General features: G+C 40.6%; 1 protein-coding gene across 1 annotated transcript in view; it reads left to right on the forward strand.

Moving 5' to 3' along the window:
* TMEM194B (transmembrane protein 194B) overlaps window positions 1-25,439 on the forward strand; it is a 130,631-nt gene that overhangs the window by 716 nt on the left and 104,476 nt on the right. Inside the window, exon 2 of the mRNA XM_010862886.1 lies at window positions 15,701-15,782. The gene's annotated coding sequence lies outside the window, so the exon portion shown is untranslated. The remainder of the gene's footprint in view (window positions 1-15,700; window positions 15,783-25,439) is intronic.

The raw sequence follows: 25,439 nt of genomic DNA on the forward strand, positions 1-25,439 counted from the left end.
ATGCAATTAAAAAAAAAAATTGTTTAATGTGTGAGGTTCCCAATATAGTATTTCAAAGAGCACACCCCGCCAAATCCAACATCCCCCGGGAGGCTGACTTTAAAAAAAATAGCACGCTTGGCCCACCGATCTGGGCGCCTGGCTCGCCCCGCCCCCGCCGGCCCGAGGCCGGGAGCCAGGTGCCGCCCCCACCCCCACCCCCGGGTCGGCCGGCCCCCGGGTCCTGCGGGAAGTTGGCTGCGGCCGCGAAGCCGGGGGCGAGGGGGGAGGGCTGGCAGGTGCGCGGGGCTGGAAGAGAAACTGGCAGTCCTTGTGAATCTCTGCTTCGCCCATCTTGCCCCCTCCCCACCACCCCTCTGGCATAGGAAGGTGGGAAGGAATGGGAACCCACGATTCCGAAGTGCGGCTTTGACAACTGTCTGGCTTGCTGGGTAGCTTCATTCCAACCTTGTCAACTCTTCTGAAAACCTGCCTGTTATTTCACTGGTTAATATTTTCTATTTCCATGGTGTAAAAATCCGACGGCGCTAGAACAGCCCTGGGATGTGTTAAAAATTGAGCTCCCAGGGCACGCTGTAGAATTTTTAAATTTGGTTTGCGTGAACTTTTTCTAACCAAAGAAAAGTATTAAAACACCTCCAAAAATGTACTTAAACTATTGCCAGAAAATTCGGAAATTTGTTTTAGAATCTATTTTTCCTTTCTTTGCAAAAATGGGACAAGGGAAGAATTCCTTGAATTTTAGGATTGTGTTCTTGAAGGCTAGAGAGCGTTTAGTAAATATAAAACGACTGCAAATACAGGTAAAATTACGTCTTAATGTTCATATACAAACTCGGTTTTATAGGAGGCCATTCCCACATCCTGGCTGGCCTCCCAGAGTGTGCCTACTTTGCTGATGGCTATACAAGGCATTCTTTGAGATGGGAAATTCTTCATACCACATCTTTATGTTGCAGCAATGGATGGGCTGATAACATTGAAAGAAAAAGACCTTATTAAAGTACTGAACCTTTTTCTTTTTGCAAAAGCATGTTATAGGAAAGAGTAATGTCACAATGTAATATATATAATTAAATCTCCTGTGTTAGTGGAAGGTTCTGTCAGGAATAGTTGTGTTACTGTATCATATGAATAAGCATGCTTCCTTGAATTTTTCTTCAATTGAAGAATCACTACTGGAAGTGTGTCTTAGCCTCATTGTCTCAGATTTGCAGTTTTGGACCCTGTTTTAAAGAGAAAGTTAACATGGGTTGTAATAAAAACAACTTCTTGGAAAGATACAGGTAAAGATATAGGTTAAATTTGTTCAGTTTTCAAATGAACAAATGAAATCTGCATGATTATTTTCTTCCAGTTCCTCTCTGGAATCTTGATGTTTTGCACACATTACTGGTTCTGAACAGCTAGAGAAAAATTACTTACGTAAAGGTGTACAATCAGTGATTCATCAGTCATGAAATGAGTTGTCTTACCTGAACTATTGAGCCTCCCAGTAGAATTGTTTCCAGAGTTGGAAGAAATGACATGAAATCCTCTTCCCAAATTTGTATCTCTGGCCAGCATAGAATACAGTGCTGAAAAGGAAATGTGTCAGGGCAGATACATTTTCTTCTGCCTTTCAACTGGTTATTTCTACAGTTAAACATGGAAGTCTCTCCTTGTTTGTTTTCTGAGCACATTTAGATAGTATGTTCTTCCCACATTAAGAATGGCATTTTTGGCCCACTTTGCATTGCTTTAAACACCCATGATGCTGAGGGAAATGGTGGGAGGAAGGAAAATGAAGAAAAGAAAATATTTTAAGCTTTTAGCATCCAATTCTGTATGTCTGTATGACAACACTGTAGTTAATATGGCTGTTCAAAAAGAGAGTTGAGACATTCACCTGTATCTGAGACAACTCCGGTAAAGAAGCATTGATTCTAAATAAATTCACCTCCTTACCATTTTCACTGCTAGTGCCACCTTGACGTCTCCCTCACAAAACACGGTCTCCTGCCATGCCCAGGCCCTGGTAGTTTGTTAAGGAAAAGCATTCCATCCTGTAAGGTAACAATTCTGGTTTTGGATTATTCTATATTCCATTGTATTCTGGTTTCGTATTATTCTATATTCCATTCTGTAAGTATGTTTTACACATCTGTTGAATTCAGTAAATGTATGTTTAATAGGATCTTAAAAAGTGATTATTAGAATGATTAGTGCATTTGCAAAAATAAGGAATTTTTGGACAAAAAAATATTTCTGCATTGTGAAACTAAAATAAAGTTTTGAATACAAACTGATGTAGAAAGTTGGTAGTGGTTCTGACATTATAATGAAAACTTCCCTGGAAGAGCATTACTCGATTACTTTTAGAAAGATTCCTTTAAAATGCTTCAGTGATTCAAAACAACAGAACAAATGATTTTAGATGTTCCTAGAGGAGAGAAGGAATAACATGGCTTATGACCGATAAGATCTGAGATATTGTATAATTTTATCCTCTTTTTCTTCTGTGGTTGCCTTAGAACAATTCCATTGTTGTTTAGTTGCTCAGTCATGTCCGACTCTTTTGCAACCACATGGACTGTAGCCCACCAGGCTCCTCTGTCCATGGAATTTCCCAGGCGGGAATACTGGAATGGGTTGTCATTTCCTTCTCCAGGGGATCTTCCTGACCCAGAGGTCAAACCCTCAACTCCTGCACTACAGGCAGATTCTTTACCTCTCAGCCCCCAGGGAAGCCCAGAACCATTCCATACCTAACTGATTTTCTACTCTATGTGGTGGTGGCCCTACAGTTAACTGAGTCCTGTGTAATATTCATATTATCCGAAATATAATTTAAATTTCCCTTATTTTGCAATGTGAAATTTAAAGTTTTGGATGTATATGTTGATTAAATTGGTGTTTTTAGTGTGTAGAGGTTTGAATGTTTTAAAATATATGAAGATTATAAACAAGTTTTTTAAAGGTATGCTAATATATAACTGATTATTTCAAGAGTCATGACTTTAAAGACACTTGGTCTTCTTAAAAATAAACAAATCTTCAATACAGGCCAATATAGAATTTTAAGATGTAAAGGACTGTGAAGTTCACCTAGTTCAACTACCTTTGTACTTTCAAAATATTTTCAAATAATTTTCAGAAATTCAACATACAACTAGTTTAGTTTCCAATAAGTTGGTTATTTTGAACTCATATTGCAATTCCTGTTGGAAAAGAAAATTGTAGATTCCCAGGATAGGCTCTAAGTCCTTATAGAATGCAAATGAAAACATCCAATTACAGACTTAGTGGGGAGCCAAGTAGGATCTTAGAAGTCATCTAATCCAATTGACTTATACAGATAAGAACATTTATGTTATACATTGCTGATATAAAGAGCAGAAAAATACTAATATATTAGGCAGTAGATACAAGCAAACACTTAATTGAGTAATTCTGGTTTTATTAACTATGCTCCAATATAAAAAAAAAAAAAAACGTGTATTCGGGGACAGTAGTCCTCACATTTTACAAATAAAGAATTTTGGAATATGAGAGGGAAAAAGCATTAAATGTTAATAAAAGCTAAAAGTTTGTCTTTAAGACAGGAGAATTTATGGACATTTTGTAGAGATTAGTGCCCTCTTTTTCTTCCTCCTCCATCCTCTCTGGTAGCATCCTCTCTTTTCTTCCCACCTTTTCCACATTTTCGGGCTTCCCGATGGCCTAGCTGGTAAAGAATCTGGCTGCAATGCGGGAGACTTGGGTTCAATCCCTGGGTTGGGAAGATTCCCCTGGAGAAGGAAATGGCTCCCCACTCCAGTATTCTTGCTTGGAGAGTTCCATGGACAGAGGAGCCTGGCAGACTACAGTCCATGGGGTCGTAAAGAGATGGACACAACTGAGCGACTAACACTTCTTTCCCTTTTTTCTGGCCTTCATTGTGTAGCCCCTGTATAGTTAACTGTTCCATGACCCTGTTTCAGGCCTCGTCACACTACCTACTGTCCGCTCATTCCCGGCTGTTAGAGACTGAATGTTTGTGTCCTTACTATATTCATATATGGAAATGCCATCCTCCAGAGTGATGCTATTAGAAGGTGAGCCACGGGGAGATGATTAGGTCACAAGGGTGAGGCCCTCATGAATGGGATTAGTGTTCTTATAAACAAGACTGCTGAGCGCTCTCTTGACCCTGCCATTATGTGAGGGCATAGTGAGAAGACAACCATATATGAACAAGGAAGTGGCCCGTCACCACACACAGAATCATCTGCCAGTGTCTTGATCCTGTATTTCCCAGATTCCAGACTGTGAGAAATAAATGTTTGTTTTTTAAGCCATCCTGTCTATGGTACTTTTTGTCGTAGCAGCCTGGATGGACTAAAGCACTGGCCGTTAATAACTCTCAGCTAGCTACACAAGGCAAAGTGGAGAGTAGGAAAAAAAAATACTCTGCTCAGCCTCTGAAATTAATCCAGACCATCTTCCATTTGCACACTTCATTCTTGTTCTTGTTCCTCACAATCCCGTGTTTGGCTTTTGCTCTTCTCCACCTGGTTTGCGGAGATTGACAGCAAGTCTGTGCTCACTCTCCCACCTTGTCTCTGCACTTGTCTCGTCAGGCCTACGCTGTGCAGGTAAACGACCCACCAGTTCAAGTCCCCCTTTTAAAGCATCCTTCATGAGAGTGGATGGAAGATTTTGTTTGTTCCCTTAACAAAGGTGTATGGCTCATTAACCAAGACGCGGAGTAAAGGAATAGGAAAAGAGCATGTAAAGAAGGAGAACTTTCTTGAAGTAAACGGGCAAGCGTTGAAAGAAAGTGGGAGGAGATGAGACAAAAAGGAGATAAGTGCACTTGTGAGAAGTTAACTAAAGGGGACGTAACTCTTTGAAGAAGTGGAAAAGCCAAGGGAAAAGTACCCAAATCCATAACTCTCCTGAAGGAGAAAAAAGAAGAGACAGAAAAGGGACCACCCCAACATAAATTCCTCTGAGCTCACCATATTGGTATGCTCTCGACCTGGGACGGATGGCAGGGATGGATGGAGTATAGGGGGTAGATCTGCAGGAAGAAGGGGCAGAGAAAGAGCCGGTGTCCGGCTCTCTTGACTTGCAGAGAGCCTATGCGTTCGTTCCCTTTAAGTTGGATTAGAAGAGGTGGTGAATGTATCAGACACAAGTGCGTGTCACGTAGAAGTGCATATCAGGAAAAGGAAAGAAAAGCAGAATGGGTTCAGAAAGCACCCTCTGCGCCAAGTGCTTTCACTACACTGTGGTTCAGATATGAGGAAATCGAGTGTGTTAATGTTAATAAGTTGGGCTAATTGTCACAGCAAATTACTCAACACTGCCTTCTAGGAGCAGACGCTTGGAAAGGACAACGCATGTATTGTACAATAAGAGACTTAGAACTATTGACATAAAAGCAAATCATGTTCACATACAATTGCCAAGTTACAGTTTGAATTTTATTGTTGTCTTACTGGGATTTATACATCATGACTCATCTGCCTGCCCAGGATTGGCAATAATATATGGGAGTCAAGAATGGTAAAGACCTTGACTTCTTAATAATAGAAGCTAGCGCTGCCTTTTTTTTTTTCAATTTGTACTGTAACAACAGTCTCCAATAATGACAGAGTGTGAGTTTTTTCTGACCATAAATATATTTCTTAAATAAAATTTTCCAAATACTTCCAGTATTGGTAAGTTTAGGAGTTCTTGTGTAAATTGCTGGTCAAAAGGTAAACAAACATTAGAAGAGTAACTTGGCAAATTGAGCCAAGCGTTTCAAAGTATTCATACAAGTAGATCCAACAGATTCATTTCTAGGGTATTATCCAAGTTTATAAACATTTAAGAAGATATTTATCACAACTTTATTTACAAATTGAAAAACCAAGACTTGAGATGATGATTTGATTAAATTATAGTACATCAATGTGATGGAATACATTTAATTAATATTTAATAACCTTGGGAAATGATCATGATACAATAGTAGTAGTCAAAATAGGACAAAACTGAATGAACTATAATCACTCTAGCTAAATATGAAAGGAAATTTACCAAATCTTAGCAGCAGTTATCTCTAGATGATGGTATTATAAATCATTTTTTATCTTTCTTTTAATCAAAACCTTCAACAATAAACATGCATTAACGTTAAGAATCAGAGGGAACATTGCAATATTATTTGTGTAAAAAGATCTTGCTTCAGAAGCAGTTTACAATGAAATAAAAATGAAAACAAAATTCTTAGTTTATCTATTTGAAAAGAGCACAAAAATCAGGAACTTATGCAGTGAACATGTATGTATGGAGCACTTCGTATGATATTAGTTGTCTATACTGAACTGTATATTGAGAGCCTACCATGTGTGAGATGTGAATGTATGATATATATTCTGAGCCACTGGGGAAGCCCAGTCTGGTGTATATATGTGTGTGTGTGTGTGTGTGTGTGTGTGTGTGTGGGTATGGTGGTTTAGTCGCTAAGTTGTGCTCAACTCTTGTGACCCCATGGACTGTAGCCTTCCAGGCTCCTCTGTCTGTGGGATTCTCCAGGCAAGAATACTGGAGTGGGTTGCCATTTTCTTCTCCAGGGGATCTTCCCAACCCAGGAATCAAATCCAACCCAGTCTCCTGCATTGCAGGCAGATTCTTTACTAACTGAGCTACGAGGGAAGCCGTGTGTGTGTGTGTGTGTGTGTGTGTGTGTGTGTATACCATTTATATATTTATAACATTAGGAGCAGCTTTAATCTGATGTTATAGTCATACCTCTTTTCTTTTTCTGATTAATCCTTAAGGCAGGTATAAACTTGTACCTTCTTGAAAGTGCCCCTACTCCAGGAACGTATGCAGCTTCGGGACTTTGGTAATTCTTCCACTGGGCTTCCACAGCCAAACGGACAAAATTGGCTTCTGGGCAGCCTCTGGTGTCCCCGTGTCTCGCTGCCCCTGTTTTGCTGCAGTGAACTGGGCCCTCCAGCCACAGTACTGGTGCAGTACTGCTGGGACCCTTCTGCAGACTGCGTGGTCCTTTAGGGGAGGAAAGAGGAGCCCAGTCTCCCGAAGTCTGCTGTTCTCAGGACTCCACTCTTCCTTCATTTCACAAGCAACCATCTCCCAAGAGTGCTGCCTCCACACTGACCTTGACCCTCTCTATGCTCAAAGCCATTCCTACCCCCGTCCCAGGGATCAAACTGGCAGTGTTGGCTCCCTTTCAGACTACTTTCTGATATAACAGATCTGCATTTTGTCTGACAGTATCTTTTCTGGATTATATGCACTTTGAGTCATTCTCACGCCCGTCCTTCCAGCCTCTCAGTTTGCCTAACAGTCGTGGATCATTTGCGTAAGGACTGTCTACATTGCTGAGAAGGTCCCTGTGCAGGCTGCCCAGATGCGTACGATCCAGACCCTCTGCACGCCAGGGCAGCTGCACAAGGCCCCTCTGTCCCTTGTGGTCGCCCTCCACTCCTCCTCGCACATACTGTGGATGGGCAGGAGTTTTGAAGGACGGAATGCTCCACCTTCCCTGTATGCTAAGGTCAAGAAATAGGTTACTTATAAGGTGGCATTTTTCACACGAGAATGGACACGCAGAAGCAGATGAACAGTGGAGGGGGGGCGATTAGAGGCAGGACAAGATGTTGTAAAGAAGTCAGAGCTGTCTGGGCTTTCCACGCCGTACGGCAGCCTGACAGCTAGGTGTCTTGTCCGAGGAAGAAAGGAAGACCCCGGTGAGGCTGGTTCCCCGCTGCTGCCTGGAGCAGCATGACCACTCCTTTCTCTGCATGGCCTACCCCACCCTGAGGTCTAGACATCATTCTGGCTCCCCCACTTGCCGCACTCTGCATTTCATTCCGCTTCCTTTGCTTGCTTTCACCACCACCACCCTCCACCCCCATCTCAGGCTCCCGGGGTTCTCCTGAGGTCTGAGCTTGGTTTGTTTCCTGACGAGTGGATGGCTCAGTGGCTATAGAATCTGCCTGCAATGCAGGGGATGCAGAAGATGGGGGTTTGAGCATCCCTTGGACAGCAAGGAGATCAAACCAATCAGTCCTAAAGGAAATCAACCCTGAATATTCATTGGAAGGACTGATGCTGAAGCTGAAGCTCCAATACTTTGGCCACTTGACATGAAGAGCCAACTCATTGAAAAAGACCCTGATTCTGGGAAACACAGGGTGGGAGGAGAAGAGGGTGACAGGGGTTGAGATATTTGGATGGCATCATCAACTCAATGAACATGAGTTTGAGCAAACTCCAGGAGATAGTGAAAGACAGGGAAGCCTGGCGTGCTGCAGTTCATGGGGTTGCAAAGAGTCAGACACAACTGAGCAATTGAGCAACAAGAATAGCAAAGGAAGAATATAATCTAATCCAAATATACCTGGAGGCATTAATTGTGCAGTGTGCCACTTTTCCAAAGATGTGCATACTTGGAGATTGTTTGAGCAACAATTGATCATCTACTGAAGCCTGTACTATATACCAAAGAGAGTTTTAAAAATATGCAAATAAACCTCTGTCCTAATTCCTGGTCTAAGAAGGGGACTAGACATGTAAAAGAACAGTTGTTCTACATTGTAAGATGTTCTCAGTCACACAGTGGAAGGAGTGAGGTTCTGCCTCGGATGAGGCACAGGGGTGAAAGTCAGGAGAGGCTTACACAAAAGTGTAAGGTCTTGAAGGATGGATTTAATAGAAAGACTCAGGAAGTACAGGCACTCCCCAGCAAGTACTGAGGCAGAGAAACAGCAGGAAACAAGAGCAATGAATTAGGGCAATAACTGTGCAATGAAACCTGATTCCAAGTGGCTTCAGAATGAAATGCGAAGAGGACAGAGGCAGAAGATGAGGTTGCAGAGAACAAATTATGCAGCGTCTTCACATGATACTCTAAGCAGTGTGCACTTTATCCTGTTGCTGTAGTCCTCAGCGTCACTGAGTACAAGAATCAAAGTAGGAGTGCTAACCTTTGGAAGAGTAGTTCCAGTTAGGGAAGAGGGAGGCGATTGGAAAGGGAGTATTGTACTTCTGAAGTTCGGGCGAGGCTGTCTTTGTTGTTTTAGGCTGTGGTTATGTGGCTGTTCACTTTGTAATTATCTATTAAATCATTAAATATTTATGATTTCAGTACTTAATGTGAGCTATCCATCTCAATTGTAAAAGAGTTTTCTTTTTAATCAAACTGGGTAATTTGTTGAAAACACAGATTCTAGGGCTTTACACTCTGAGTGTAAGGCCTGGGACTCAGGAATCTGCATTTTTTAAACAGTTAGTTTAGGGCATCTGAAGTCAAAAGGGACCTCTCGACCACACTTTGAGAACACTGCTGGGGCTCTTGTGAAGTCATCCAAAAGGTTTAAGCAAGAAATGAAGAACACAGACTCGCCTGTCCAAATGGCTGGATTAGGGAGAGGAGTAAATTGAGGATGGCTTCTGTCTTGTACCCAATAGTGCTTGTAGGTCCTATATCCCATTTCCTTTGTGGTTTTGAAAAAAATGTGACAAATAAGGTGATGATAATATATAAGTACTAACTGTATTTTTGGAGATTTTTTTGGGAGTTCCTTAAATATGAAAAAAATTCGACCCCAGTACAATTAATTTCTAATAGATTTAAGGTATGGAACAAGCCTCTTGGGTATATATTCTGGGGCAAGGAGCAACTTTCTAGAATTTTTTAAATAAGTGCATTCTCAGCCTATGAGTAATAGTTGTCCAGCTACTGACCCACCATCATTATGTCATGTACTTAGTTTTGATTTGTACTTAGACTGATTTGCATGGGTGCTGCTAAATTCTTTTTCTTGTGCTTCTTTATAATCAGAGGGTTATTTTTGTGATATAAAACAGCCAACATGGTATTCTTTCAAACCCTAATCCCTATGGGGAAAAAAAAAATGACAAATTCTGTTGCAGAGTTGTTTTTCCTTTGGTATTCACAGAGTTAGAAAAATAAAGAGGAAACTTTACTTGGCCTTAAACAAAGGATAGGAAAGTCCAAAAATATGACACAAAATGTGTCCAGATTTTTTTTTCTCATGAGGAAATGCCACAAGGCTTTTAAATTGCCAGAATTATTACTTGTAACCAGAGTTCGTCCGTTGATTCATTAGATCAGCAAAGTGTGTAAGTCTGACAACACCAAGTGTTGGCTAGGATTAAGAGCATAGGAACTCATATTCTTCTGGTAAGGGTATAACTTGATACAATCATCTTGGAGAGAAGTTTGGCAATACTTAATCAAGTTAAAGGTGTGCAAATTCTTTGACCCAGAATTTGCACTCCCAGGTGTATTCTCAGAGTGACTCTCTTCCATGTGCCCAGGAATAATCACAGCATCACTGGGTGCTGTATTTAAAAACTGGAAACAACCTACATTATATCAATAAGAATTTATGAGCATGTTATGATACATTCATACAGTGGATATAGCTGTGAAAATAAATAGATCTACAACTTCCATGGGAGTATGTCACAAATATGATGTAGGATAAATGAGCAAGTGGCTATAAAGGTCTATAAGATGATGCCATTTATTATCCAGGCTAAAAACTTGTAAATATTATTGTTGTGTGGGAAATTACCTTGCTACAACGGAAGCCTGTAAGTATAACAGCAGGCAGGCTGTCCAAGAGCTCACAAAGCAGAAGGGCTTACAGACCAAAACGAGATGCTTGCATCACATGGCTTATTAAATCAATTGAAAACACAGCAAGAAGCAAGGTGAGAGAGATGGGGTAGGTTAGCACATTTTAGGTATGATGTAGGGGTCTCATAAGATGACACTATCTGAATACTCAGTCCTGTCCATATCTTCCTTGAGAAGGGTATGGACCAGAGTTGAGATTTGAACAAAGTGACCCAATTCATAGAAGGTGCCTGGAGTCAAAACACACACTTGCTCTACAGGTTTGGGAGCAAGTGCTTCTGGCTGACAGCTGCACTGTAATTAGCCTGATGAGCAGTTATGGATTTAATCTTGTATCCATTGTGCAGAGGATGTGAGGAGCCAATAGTCGGCTGAATTAAAACCTCGTAAATAGTGAACTCCTCATGTGCCCCCTGTATCTTAAGTGTGCCATGGGTGTTTGATGATTCATGGCCTCATACATATTTAGCATATTGTGACTATTAAGTATTTCTTGCTCTTTCCATCTGTTTCCAGGTATGTTCATTATAGTTCATTATTTAAGCGTTATACTTACTTTATGTACATCTAACATCTCAAGTTACTGACTTATCTTACATATTTTATAAAACTTGCCTGTCTCATAAGCTGTTTCCCTTAATTCTTCATTTTACTTTTCTCCCTGTGCGTTCATTTCTCTTATTTTCTAAAGCAGAATTGAATAGTCTTTGTTAATTGAAATACACTTAACATACAATATTACATAGTGTACTGCATAGTGGTTTGACATTGGCATACATTACAAAATGATCCCCTTGTTAAGTCTAGTAACCATCTGTTTCCATGTGAAGTTATTGCCGTATTATTGACCGTATTCCTTATGCTGCATATTACATCTCTGTGACTTGTTTATTTTATAGCTAGAGGCTTTTACCGCTTAATCCCCCTCACCTATGTTGCCCACCTCCCCTCCCTTCTGGCAACCATCTAGTTTATTCTCTGTACCTATGAGTCCGTTTTCAGTTTGTTTTTCAGATTACATATAAAAGTGAGATCATACAGTACTTGCTTTTCTCTGACTTATGTCACTTAGTGTGGTACCATCTAGATTCCTCCATGTTGTCACAGATGATTTCATTTTTTATGGCTAAGTAGTATTCCCTTGTAAACATACCACATCTTTATCCATTCAGTTGTCAATGGATACTTAGGTTGCTTTCATATCTTGACTGTTTTAAATAATGCTGCTATGAACGTTAATGTGTGTATTTCTTATAGAATTAGTATTTTTGTTTTCTTTGTTTTTTTAGTATTTTTTTTGTTCTAGTTTTTTTTTTTTTTTTGGGTAAATACCCAGGATTGGAGTTTCTGGATTGTATGGTAGTTTTATTTTTTATTTTTTTGAGGAACCTCCTCACTGTGTTCCATAGTGGCTGCACCAACTTACAAGCCCACCAACAGCCCACGGGGTTTCCCTTTTCTCCTCATCCTCATCAGCACTTGTTATTTGTGTTCTTTTTAACGATAGCCATTCTGACAGGTGTGAGGTAGTATCTCATTTTGGTTTTGATTTGCATTTCCCTGATCATTAGTGATATTGAGCATCTTTTCAGGTGACTGTTGGCCATCTGTATGTCTTCTTCGGAAAAATGTCAACTCAGATCCTTTGCCCACTCTGGTGTTTGTTTTTTAATGTTGAGTTATATGAATTATTTAAGATGTTAACCCCTTACTGGATATAGTGTTTGAAATTATCTTGTCCCGTTCAATAGGCTGCCTTTTTGTTTTGTGGTGGTTTCCTTCACTGTGCCAAAGACTGTTAATTTGATGTAGTCCTTGGGACCCAGCCACCCTGGCCCAATTCTGTCCATTAGGGGAAGATGGTTACCTATTGAGGAGTATGTGAAGGACTTGAACAGAACTGTAACTACAGATCCCTAGGTCAAGGCCTCACTGTAGCTAGGCAGGGGCCAAAACCAGCAAAGGCATTATTGCAGAATGGACTATGTACGAGTGAAAAAATTCAGAGTTTTCCCTCTAGACCTAGAATTGGAAACACAATTCACCCTTGTCTTCCTTTGGACTAAGTCCTGAGGTCTCAGACAATTTGAGGAGAGTCTATGTTAAACCTTCTGCTGAGAGAGCAAGTAAAGGTCTAAAAAAAATTATTATAAAAATAAAGATTTGACTCTAGCAATAAAATGGCTTTGTGGGTTAGGTCAGAAAATATTCACTGTATTATGCAAATATTATGTATTAAGTATGTGTTAATTTATAGTTAGATGTTACTTTTATAAGTTCTATTCCAAACACCAAATTAACTTAAAAGTGTAACATATAATCCTCAATGCATAATCAATATAAAAGTACATAAAAGTGGTAAAAATATTAATATAAAGATTTCTATACTTTAATCTTTGAAAATAACATATTATAACTGGACTTTGACAGTGTCTAGATGAATTTTGACAAATAGGACTTTGCTTTACTGTCAACATAGCCTGGTTAAAAAGTTCAACTTCATATCAAAGTTGATATGTATCATTCTATACAATCAGAGGAGGGAAGTTAAATTGTGTGTGATCTGTTTCATCTGGTTGGATACTAAACATCTTGGAAGATGCTGTTTATTCCTCACCGAGAACTCTATAACACTCATCCAACATCTTTGAAAGAATTTTGGTCAAACCCTAAACGTTGAAATTTTTGTAGCTGATGCTCATGCCTAACTTCTTGAAATATGAATCAAATGAAATCTGCAAACTAGGATTATCATTGCTTAACACTGAGGTGCTCACTGAAAACAGTGTTAAACGGGAGTGAATCCTTTCTCCAGTGAGCCTCAGGGAGATGTGGTGCACTTATTTAACTTACTCGACTGAAGTGACTTAGTGGCAGCAGTTCACTTAAAATTATAAGGGACGGGGGAGCCTGGTGGGCCACCATCTATGGGGTCGCACAGAGTCAGACACGACTGAAGCGACTTGGCAGCAGCAGCAGCAGATCCAGAGCTCCTACGAGGCAGGCCCTGTGTCTGAATGGTTTTCAAGCCTCCAACCTTTGACCTGGTATGGAGTCGCTAGCAGCTGCCCAATAAATATTTGGTGAATTAAGTGGTTTTTTATTTGAGGCGGTGCGATTTGGTAGGTTAGCACAGCTGCAAGTGATGCTCTGTATCATTCTTAACCAAAAACATACCTTTTTCTATTTAGATATATTGTAGGATTATGTCTGTATTGTAAAATTGTGGAGAGTTTGAATAATTGAATTTGATAAAAAGGACTATAACTGTGCTTTGTTGTCAGAAAATTGTGGAGTCAATATTTTAGGAACAACTATTAACATTGTGGAGCCTTGCGGTCTCCAGGCCATGGGGTCGCCAAGAGTCAGACATGACTTTGTGACTAAACAACAGATTTAACATTGCATTTAAGAGAAGTGTGCCAAGGGTGGAGGCAGCCCTGCCTCCTGAGGGACTAGAACCAAAAACCAGGGAGCCGGGAGGAAGCTGGGGAGCATGCTGTCTTTCTCCTCTCTGCTCTTCTCTCTATAGATTTCTCTTTCCTCTTTTTTTGCAGGTATTTTTATTGACTCAGGGTGCACAGCCCCATTACTGTTGATCCACAGTTCCTTGGTGCATCTTTTCTGTTGGAGAAACCAGGACAGACTGAGAGGAACATTTTGTCTTGATTTCAAACTCAAGTGAGGAAGACTGATCTGCCCAGCTCAGGCCAGAGTTATCACTCAGTAACTCGTGTGATAACAGACTTAATAGAACTGATTTTATATTTTCGAAGGAAAAAATGTGAATCATGTATGTTGTTAGTTAAAACCATGTTACACTGCTGGGCTCTAAATTCTCAGAAGCCTGGGCTTCCTTGAAGGGTGAAAACACAGTAATAGATGTCCCCAGGCACACATCGGGTCCGTCTCTCTGGGAACCTAGAACATGTCCTTGACTTCTGTTCTCAGAGGAGACTGACTGAGCACGAGACATCACGCAGACAGTCAGCTGTCCGGGGCATCCCTAGTCCATTCTTGATGGTTAAGTGTGAAGAGCCTGAAGAGTAAATAATCTTCAGAAATGCATTGGTGTCAGAGGAGCTGGTCCACAGTCATGCCATGATGCTCTGGTTTTAAGGACTCTCAGGAACAGCCCCAGAGGCGAGTGTGCAGCTGCCACGGGAGCAGCTGGTGGGCTCGGGGCTGGGCTGCGGGAGGCTGGGCCCTGGGAGGGGGGCAGAGCGTGGGCGAGGGTGGCTGGAGGTGGCCCTGCTCACTGCCGTCTGCTTCGCTCGGCTTGCTAGGTTGGCACATGGATTGAAAACTGTACGTCTGAATCTATTTCTGGCTTTTAAATGTGTGAAGGAAAAACGTAACTTTATTATTTTATTTTTGTCAAGTTAAAGACAGAGCCAGATGCCCCTGAAGCGTATGCATTCTATAAGGAGTTTCTGTTCTTTGGTGGAGCATCTTTGGAAGCAAAAATCAAAGACAAATAGGTCATCTCCTTCCTCTAAGTTTTCTGGAGGAAGACTGGCCAGAAAAAAGAGTCAGCACTGGTAACTAATGAACAAAATAAAGCCAGGGAAGATGTTGACATTTTTAAAAAAGAATTTTTAAAGGAAAAACAATGAAGTAAGTGTTGATGTAATATGAATATGTTATTATTTGTTAAAATGCCAAAAAATACTGCAGATACGAATAACCTTTTAAAATTTAGTGAGAAACATATGAACACTTATAGACATTCCCTCACCAGAGGGGTTTGGAAATCTTCAAAGCTTAATACCCTTTGGTGAATGGTCAGTCAGAGTAATTAAGAATGAAAGAAATCTGGAGGAAAAAAAACAACACATTAGCAACACAACAGATATCTTCCTGGGAGAGGTTGTTACGTTTAATTCACCTTCAACTGTAGTGCTTTGCAGTCAGAGAAAATTTTATAAAACAAAATACTGCAGATGTGTGTTTACTCAAAGGATATTTTTAAGCACGTACTGTGTGCCAGGCAGTGTGCTAAGCATGGGGAATATGCTGGTAAATAAGCTGAATGCTATCCCTACACAGGTATTCCTGCCCAGGTTTTGAGCTGACCAGAGAAAATCACCATCACAATGACCAAATCAAACAGCTGCATGGGACCTAAGAGGTGAGTTCGTCCTAACTTTTATTTTACACAGGAAACTGAGCCCCAAAATGTATAAGCTATGCTGTACTCTTGGCCACCTCTGTTTTTGCTATCAAAAAGAAGCATGTCTTGTCCCATAGGTCCTTCTAAAATGTTCAGAGTATATGTCAGGTAACAAATGTAGATTTTAATCTATTTCAAAATACCCTTGATAGACTGTCAATATTCCTGTGACTTTCTGGAAATGAAACAGGAAATCAAATTTTAAAAAAGCCAGGGTCCAATTTTCAATATCTAATCCAGTTTCTTCAGGAAGTGTTAGCTATGTGATTTCTATTACCATCAAAAACAGTGATACAGTGTGATACTGACCATCTGTTTAGGAAATGGCAGATACACTCGGAAAATCCAGAGTAACAGGAACTCAGAACCGTCATCAGTTAGAGAGATGATCCGTCCAAGAAGATGCCACTTGGGTCAGGTGTGGATGAAGCGTTGTTAGGTGGGCCATCTGAACTTCATGCATAACTGTCTTCTAGATGTGTGATAACCTTGTGTCCCTTGGTGTCTGACCTGCAGTTGTACAGCACTATTAGCGCAATGCTTGCCACCCAAAAGGATGTTGTGACACTTGCTAAAGTCAATGCTATTAAGCAGTCTGAGCAATTCAAAAGGGTGCTGCATAACCCAAAATCACTCTACAGGGACACCTCCTTTTTTATATTCCTAAAACTCTTGAGAGTCCCTTGGACTGCAAGGAGATCCAACCAGTCCATCCTAAAGGAAATCAGTCCTGAGTGTTCATTGGAAGGACTGATTCTGAAGCTGAAACTCCAATACTTTGGCCACCTGATGCAAAGAGCTGACTCATTTGAAAAGACCCTGATGCTGGGAAAGATTGAAGGCAGGAGGAGAAGGGGACGACAGAGGATGAGATGATTGGATGGCATCACCAACTCAATGGACACGAGTTTGGGTAAACTCCGGGAGTTGGCGATGGACAGAGAGGCCTGGCGTGCTGCAGTCCATGGGGTCACAAACGGTCAGACACGACTGAGTGACTGAACTGAACTGAACTCTTAATATGGTGATATAATGGGGTATTCCTCAAGATATGTTTGAATGTCTGTGTGTTTCATTTCATTTGTTATTCATTCTTTTACACTGATTATTATTATTCAGTTCAGTTCAGTCACTCAGTCGTGTCTGACTCTGTGACCTCATGGACTACGCATGCCAGGCTTCCCTGTCCATCACCAACTCCCGGAGTTTACTCAAACTCGTGTCCCTTGAGTTGGTGATGCCAGCCAATCATCTCATCCTCTGTCTTCCCCATCTTCTCCCACCTTCAATCTTTCCCAGAATCAGGGTCTTTTCAGATGAGTCAATCTTCACGTCAGGTGGTCAGAGTATTGGAGTTTCAGCTTCAGCATCAGTCCTTCCAAGGAATATTCAGGACTGATTTCCTTTTAGGAGGGACTGGTTGAATCTCCTTGCAGTCCAAGGGACTCTCAAGAGTCTTCTCCAACACCACAGTTCAAAAGCATCAATTCTTCGGTGCTCAGCTTTCTTTATAGTCCACTCTCACATCCATACATGACCACTGGAAAAACCATAGCTTTGACTAGATGGAACTTTGTTGGCAAAGTAATGTCTCTGCTTTTCAATATGCTATCTAGGTTGGTCATAACTTTTCTTCCAAGGAGCAAGCATCTTTTAACTTCATGGCTGCAGTCAACATTATAATTAACCTGGCACTAAAGGGAACCTATTTTCTTGAGGCCCCTGTGCTTGTTAATCTGTAGCTAAAATGAATTGGGTCATGATTTCTTAGCTGAATCCAGATCATTTGGCCAGGGACTCTGATATGTTGGAAACACATGTTTGAGAATCTGTTTGGCTGGATGACTTGGACTGAAACCTCAATATTAAAAAAGAAAGAATGAAAGAAAGAAAAAGCACAACTAAAGACAATCTAATAAATCTAAATACCTGATAGCATTCAAGCTGTCAAGGATGATGGTGACCTAAGCATCACAGATTACTATCTATAGAGCTCTCTTTATTTTTCTTCTTCCCTCCTTCCCTCCCTTCCTTACCTCCGTTCATCCTTTCTCTCTCTCTCTTTTTTCTTTCTTTTTTATAATAGGTTTATTGAGATGTAATGCACATAACAAAAAATTTACCCTTTCAGAGCATACAGTTCAGTGTTTTTAGTATATTCACAAAGTTGTACAATTGTCAGCCAAAATTTCAGAACATTTTTATCAGCCCAGAGAGATTGTCAGCCAAAATTCCAGAACATTTTTATCAGCCCAGAGAGACCCCATACCCATTAATAGTCACTTCCCAGTGTCCCTTCTCCAAACAACTACTAATCAAATTCCTATCCCTATGGATTTGCCTACTGTGGACGTTTTATATAAATGGAATCATACAAGAAGTGGCCTTCAGTGTCTGGCTTCTTTCACTCAGAATAATGCTTTCAAGTTTCATTCATACTCATTCTTTTTACAGCCAAATAATATTCCGTTTATGGATATGCTACATTTTGCTTATTCATTCATCAGGACATTTAGGTTATTTCCACTTTTTAGCTATTATGAATATTAGTGTACAGGTTTTTGTGTGAATGTGTATTTCAACTAGAATTGCCAGATTATATAGTAAGTCTTATGTTTAATTTTTTTTGGAACTGAGACGGTCTTTCAGAAGACTGCATCATTTTACATTTCCACTCATAGAGAATAAGGGTTCTAATTTTTCCACATCCTTGCTGACACTTGTGATTGTCCAAATTTTTGATTATAGCCATCTTAGTGAGTCTGCAGTGATTTCTCATTATGATTTTGATTTGCATTTCCTTAACGACAAACATCGTTGAGCATCTTTTCATGCATTTGTTGGTCACTGTATATCTTCTCTGAAGAAAGTCCTTTGCCTATTTTTAATTGGGTTATTTATTTTTATTGTTAAATTTTAAGAATTCTTTATGTATTCTGATACAAGTCCCTTAACAGATAAGTGATTTACAAATATTTTGTTCCATTCTGTGTGTTCTCTTTTTACTTTGTTGAAGTGAAGCACAAAATTTTTAATTTTGATGATGTCCAATTTATCTTCTGTTGTTGTTTGTGCTTTTGGGTGTCATATTTAAGAAACTATTGCACAATCTATGGTCACAAAGATTTATTCCTATATTTTCTTCTAAGAATTTTGTAATTTTAACTTTTGTATTTAGGTCTCTGATTCATTCTGAGGTAATGATTTTATATAATGCAAGGTCAGAATCCAACTTAATTCTTCTTCTGTATGTAGATATCTAGTTGTTCCTTTTAATTGTCTTGGTTAGCTCCTTTGTAGAAAATCAGTTGACCATACACATGAGGGTTTTATTTTTGCATTCTCAGTTTTGTTCCGTCGATCTAAATGCCTGTCCTTATGCCACTATCACACTGTCTTGATTGCTATAACTTCGTAATAAGTTTTGAAATGGGAGGAGTGTGAGGAAATGTCTGCAAAAAGTCCAGCTGAAATTTTGATATGTATTATATCAAATATGTAGATCAATTTAAGGAGTACCACCACTTTAACAATATTGAGTCTTGAAAGCCTTGAACCTAGGGTGTCGATTCCATTTATTTAGATCTTCTTTAATTTCTTCCAGTGATGTTTTAAAAGTTTTCAGTGTACAAATCTTTTACTTATTTTATTAAATTTTTCCTATTTTATTCTTTTTTTATGTTACTGTAAATGAAATTTTCTTAGTTTCACATTGTTCACTGCCAGTGTATAGAAATATATTGACATTTGTATATTGATCTTGTATCCCATAACCTTATATGTTTGTTAGTTCTAGTATTTTTTTTTAGTAACTTCCTTAGGATTTTCTGTATACAAGAGCATGTCTTTTTTCTTTTCAGCTTAGATCCCTTCTGTTTCTCTCTCTTGCCTAATTGTCCTGTCTTCAGTACAGTATTGAACAGGAGTGGTAAGAATGGATACCCTTGTCTATTTCCTAATCTTAGAGTGAACACATCTGGTCTTTCACCATCATGTATGGTATTAGTTGTGGATTTTTTGTAGTTGACCCTTATCAGGTTCAGGAAGTTCCCTGTGTAGCTCTCTTTTAATGCCACTGATGGGCAGGACTGAATAGAAAACTAATGAGATCTAAAAGTTCTTTTGGGACTCTATGTCCTTTTTAATGGTGTAATAAGATATGGAAACAGTGCCCACTAGAGCCAAGTTATCTTTCTTTTACCCCCCTGGAAAAGGCTGCATGTTGCAGAGGGAACTTTTCTATATTTCAGTTTTCCTATCCCCTAACCCACGGGTCTGGAGAAGGCAATGGCAACCCACTCCAGTACTCTTGCCTGGAAAATCCCATGGATGGAGGAGCCTGGTAGGCTGCAGTCCATGGGGTCGCTAAGAGTCGGACACGACAGAGCAACTTCCCTTTCACTTTTCACTTTCCTGCATTGGAGAAGGAAATGGCAACCCACTCCAGTGTTCTTGTCTGGAGAATCCCAGGGATGGGGTAGCCTCGTGGGCTACTGCCTATGGGGTCACACAGAGTCGGACACGACTGAAGTGACTTAGCAGCAGCAGCAGCAACCCAGGGGTCCCCAACCCCCGAGCCATGAACTGGTACCAGTTCACTGTCTGTTAGGAACTGGGCCACACCGCAGGAGTTGAGCGGTGGGCAAAACTGAAACCATTTCCCCCGTCTACACCCACCCTGCAGTCTGTGGAAAACTGTCTTCCACAAAATTGGTCCTTTGTACCAAAGAGATTGCGGATTGCTGCCCTAAGCATCTTCCTTACCTCCCACTGCATGAGCGCAAACTGATTGTGGCAAGTAAATATCATGGCTTCTCTCCACACTCTCCTTATGCTTGTAGGACACGGTGTATTTGTACCCAGATTTCAGTAGCAGACATTCTGTGGATGATATATAAAATAGACTGCAGGAAAGCCTGTAAAGTATCAACTCCAGAAAACCATCTCGACAAACTTCTAAGGAAACAAGATATTATCAAATCCAACTGAAAGTTTAGGTCTCATGGGATCTGGCAAATTAGGATTTGCTTTGCATCCTGGAAAAAGAATTGCTGATTTGATGATGATTATGACAATGATAAAGGTGGTGATGATGCAGCAGCACCAATTGACTGCAGAAGAACTACCAGGTGCTGAGTGGCACCTTTAAGAAGCTGAAGCCAAAGAGCCAGTGCAGCACTGGCCGCCCAGATAAAAGCAATCACAGCCAGGGAAGACCCGATATGGCAGAATGAGTTGAATGGCTTTGGTTCTATTCTCTATTTTCTAACTTCCTGTTGACTATTAGATGGCCGTTTTCCTTAGTTATCAGTGCTAATCTCTCACTCTCAACTTTTAGCCCTGTGCCTTAGCTCTTTATAATGTCTAGAGACAGTAAGTACTGCCCTTGGCTACCCTGTGAACCTCTCCCTTAAATGGCAGAATAAAAACACCACATGTCTCCTGTTTTTGGAACTGACCCTGCAGAACCCTAGGTTTGACTTTGCTTAGCCTTGCATTATTTCTGTATGACAGTTACAATCTGAAAAGCAAACCATAACATCGAAAAAAAATTTTTATGGTCCACATCATGTGCTTTCAGAGCTAAGTAACAAAAGCGTTGCACTCTTTAAGTCTTAATAACAAGACCAGTTCTGCTCTTTGAATTGGGAGCCAGCTTTGCTGCCTCTGATAGAAGAGAGATTATTTCTTGCTTATTTTCATTCTTTTTTAAAGCATCTCAGGTATTTAACTTATTTTTATCATGTTGGATTTTAGCTGATTTGCAATCTTGTGTTATGCTTATTTCCATTCTGCCAACTCCCATCGTTTTAGGCAAGAATTATCTGGATAAAAAGAACTTTAAAAGAACAAAGAATCTTCCTTTGCTTTCAGATGAAACTGTAACCCAATCACAGAGTAAGTTAGAAGTTAGGTAATTGGGAATTGTTTCTTCTGATGTGATGTGAAGTCGCTCAGTCGCGTCCAACTGTTTGCGACCCCATGAACTATAGCCTACCGTGCTCTTCCGTCCACGGGATTTTCCAGGCAAGAGTACTGGGGTGGGTTGCCATTTCCTTCTCCAGAGGATCTTCCCGACCCAGGGAATCGAACCCAGGTCTCCTGCCTTGTAGGCAGACGCTTTACCATCTGAGCCATCAGGGAAGTTTCTTCTGATGATGACATCATTTAGCTCTATGTAATAACTTCTGCTTGATGAAAGGAAAGGAAGAAGGAATGATCTAAGAAAAATGGATTGGGATACATGAAAACTCACAGCAGTGTTTTACCTTTCGGTTCTCCGTGAAGGAGTTTCCTGTTTCTTGGGAAATGCCATTGATCCCTATGAGAAATGTATTTGTAGTGGTCCGTGCTAGCTCAGAGCGTCCCAGGAACTGCTAGAGATTGATGGTAAGAACTAAGGAACCACCAGAACAGCTGGCCAAGGGTGAAGAACTGATAGACAAGAGGAGATGAGGTTTGGTTTGTAGTTTGGGCCACACTAAGGAAACAGTGAGGCAAAAGAGTGGAAAGGCAGGGTGATTTTTGCTCAAGTCTTTATGAGCTGTTACACTAATTTGTGGGCAAAGAGGAGAACCGGCTCAGATCCTGGGCTGCGACTTAGCTCTATGATGAGACAGCACATCCTCAGAGGCTTCTTATGTGGCCTCACTAAGAGTCCAGGGAGAGGGATTTTCCGCTCAGCTACGTGATAATAAAATTTAAGTCCTGATTTGCAGGCAGTTAAAAGAAAGGACAAAGCTAATGTCCTCGTAAAAGCCCGAAAAAAGGAAACAATTAAGGAAATGATCATGAAAACTCTTAAGAACCATTTCCAAGATTGAATCATAAAAATGTACGCTAAAAACTTAATAGCGATAATCGTGGTGATGAGGATAAAGACTGTAATCCAACCAAAGAAGTCGTTCAATTCCCATATGACTATCCTAAGAGAAAAGAGACGCTAGCCTAAAGGAAATATCAAAACTTTTTTTTCTTTGAGTGCATAATCCTGTTATTTTTTTCAGAGAATTTGCATTTGGAGGTTTATTTTGAGTAAATTTCCCCAGAGAAGTGTTATGCTCCCTTACTCTGAGGATATAGAGAGTACAGATAGTGTCAGAACCAGAAATGGAAATGACACTCAGAAATTAAATAGGGCCCAAATGAAAATACTGTGCAGGTGAAATGTTTTTAAATCACTAGTACATTTTCCTAATCTCTCTGATAGGGGTAATTTAGTTTTGGGTGAGAGTGGGGATGGGATGGGTGGGGTGAGGGTGGGGAGAAATTGTGTTTTGGTACCACAGGACTTGAAAGGGAAAGGAAGAATACCTTTTGTTCCTCCATTTGGTTTATATTAAACAATTTTCAAATAAATCATGCCTTCTCAGCAAAAAAAATAAAAAAGAACTACTGAGCTTCCAGACGGAGTCTAACTTCAGATGACCTTGGGGAGACCCTAAGGTAGTGCATTTCAGTTAAAGCTGAAGTGGAGCGGATTACCTAAGGACTCAGAATTGAAATGTGCGTAAATCCAATTATACAAATTATCTAAAAACTATTTTTAGGAGAAAAGTCACAAAATATAGTTACGATGCACAGGTAAGATTATTAAGAAAAATTTTTTATGAGAAACAAGTCCCGGAGTTTAGAATTAGGGACTCAGTACATGGGTTGTGCCTCTGTGAGAGCCAAGGGGGCCACAGGAAGGACCCAAAGGTGCAGTTTCCTTCGGCCCAAAAGAGGACGCACGGCAGGGCATACCCTCTGATGTTTGAGGATGTGAGCAGATCTCCAGGTTACAGGTATCTTCGTGTTATCTTACAGTTTATGAAGCCCTTCATTTGTATATAAGCGTTTGCTGTTCTAATCAAATGCAACTTGAGATAGACTTTAATTTTAACACATTTAAGTGTTAACACATTTTATTATATACTGGATTATTGCACATCATAATAATTAGACATAAATACTAACTTTGTATTTTTGTCTTCTCATTTTGCCATTTCTTCAACATGCAAAAACTAAGGTCAATGCTTATGTCCCTAATGCCAAGTACAATTTAACTATCATCCTTTTCGGTCCTAACTTTCTCATCAGGTACCTGCTTATTTGGTTTGGTATCTGCCCCTCAGTACCTGAATCCATGCTCCTGGCCTGGGGTTCTCTGTGCCTAAGTATTTTATCCCAGTATCCCTCTGCTATACCTTCACCCCATCCACCCATTCTCCAGGATTTGGGCAACCGCTTTCTACTTCCATTCCTGCTCATTGTCTTAGGGAGCGAGAGGCTTGAAGTGGCAGGAACTCTGGTCCAAGACTTAAACTGTAGTCTTCAACAGAAGGGCAACAGGAATGTTACCAGGTTGTAATTGAGGAAAAGAAGGAACAGGGAAGGCAAAGTGGAAGGTGAAGAAGGGAAGGGATGGGATGGGCCTGGAAAGTATAGGCTGCTTCCTTTCTCAATTATGGTAAAGTGCCCATGGCATCCAAGAACCAGGAGGCCAAAGCAAGCAGGAGGAGACCTCTTTGGGATGTGGTGAATGGTGCAGCATGTCACCCACATCTCCTTGCAGGAATAAAGGCCTTATTTCTCCAAATGCCAGAAGTGCTGGTAGCCAGCAGCCTTCAACTGTCTGCCTTGTTTAGAATTGCCTGGGCTGAAGGGAGCTGTCTCCGCCCTCAGTCATAGCCCCTTCCTGCAGCTCTTTGTATCCAGTGACTGATCAAAATCAAAGGCCACTCCTTCACCCCTAACAAACAATGAACCTCTCTGAAGGTCCAGCTCAGCTTCACTGTAGCAAGGAATTGGTGTTTAATGGATGTAGAGTGTCATTTGAAGATAATGAAAATTTCTGGAGATGGATGGTGATGAAGATGGTTGCACAATAATGGGAGTGTACTTAATGCCACTGAACTGTACACTTGAAAATGGTAAGGATGATCAATTTTATGATATATGCATTTTACCACAATAAGAAGTTAATAAATAAGTTAATTGAGAAAATACAGGGAGGGGTAGGGTCAGGTATGCTTTCAGTTTCACTGCAGTTCTCTTAAGTTACGTTTCCAGCGCACTTTGGGTTGGTGTGGTTTCAGGGGCTAAATTATAGAGCAGTTCTCAATTTTGGCTGCAAACGAAAGTCAGTTTGGAAGCTTTAAAAAGATGATGCTTCAGTACCTCCATGCTGATTTATACATAATTGTCTAGGGACCTAGGTTTGGGTATTTTTAAAAGCTCCTGGTGATTCCAATATGCAAAGCTCAGTTGAGATTTACTGAGCGAGAAGAACTGCAGCCCACACCTTCCCCACCCACTTGCTCTTGCTCCTGAAGATTTATTTGGCCACTTGCATCTTTCTAGACTATCTTTCCAACTCACCTGCTCTTGCACGTACCCAAGGTACAGCTGAACCCAACGACTTGTCATTTATCCTCTTCTGTCAGAGCCTGTCTGACTTCTGTCCCTTTGCTCCAGTTTCCTCTAGCAAGACTGCCCTCATCTGACCAGTATCAGCCTCAGTGGGCCCCTCCTTTGAGAAGCCTGCCCTCAGCACCCTCACGAGGCCATGCCAGATGCCCTCCTCTAAACCCTGGAAAGACTGCCTGTGGAGACCCCCCCCCCCCCCCCCCC

The sequence above is a fragment of the Bison bison genome, unplaced genomic scaffold, assembly GCF_000754665.1.
Source record: "Bison bison bison isolate TAMUID 2011002044 unplaced genomic scaffold, Bison_UMD1.0 scf7180017864485, whole genome shotgun sequence".
Taxonomy (NCBI): Eukaryota; Metazoa; Chordata; class Mammalia; order Artiodactyla; family Bovidae; genus Bison; species Bison bison.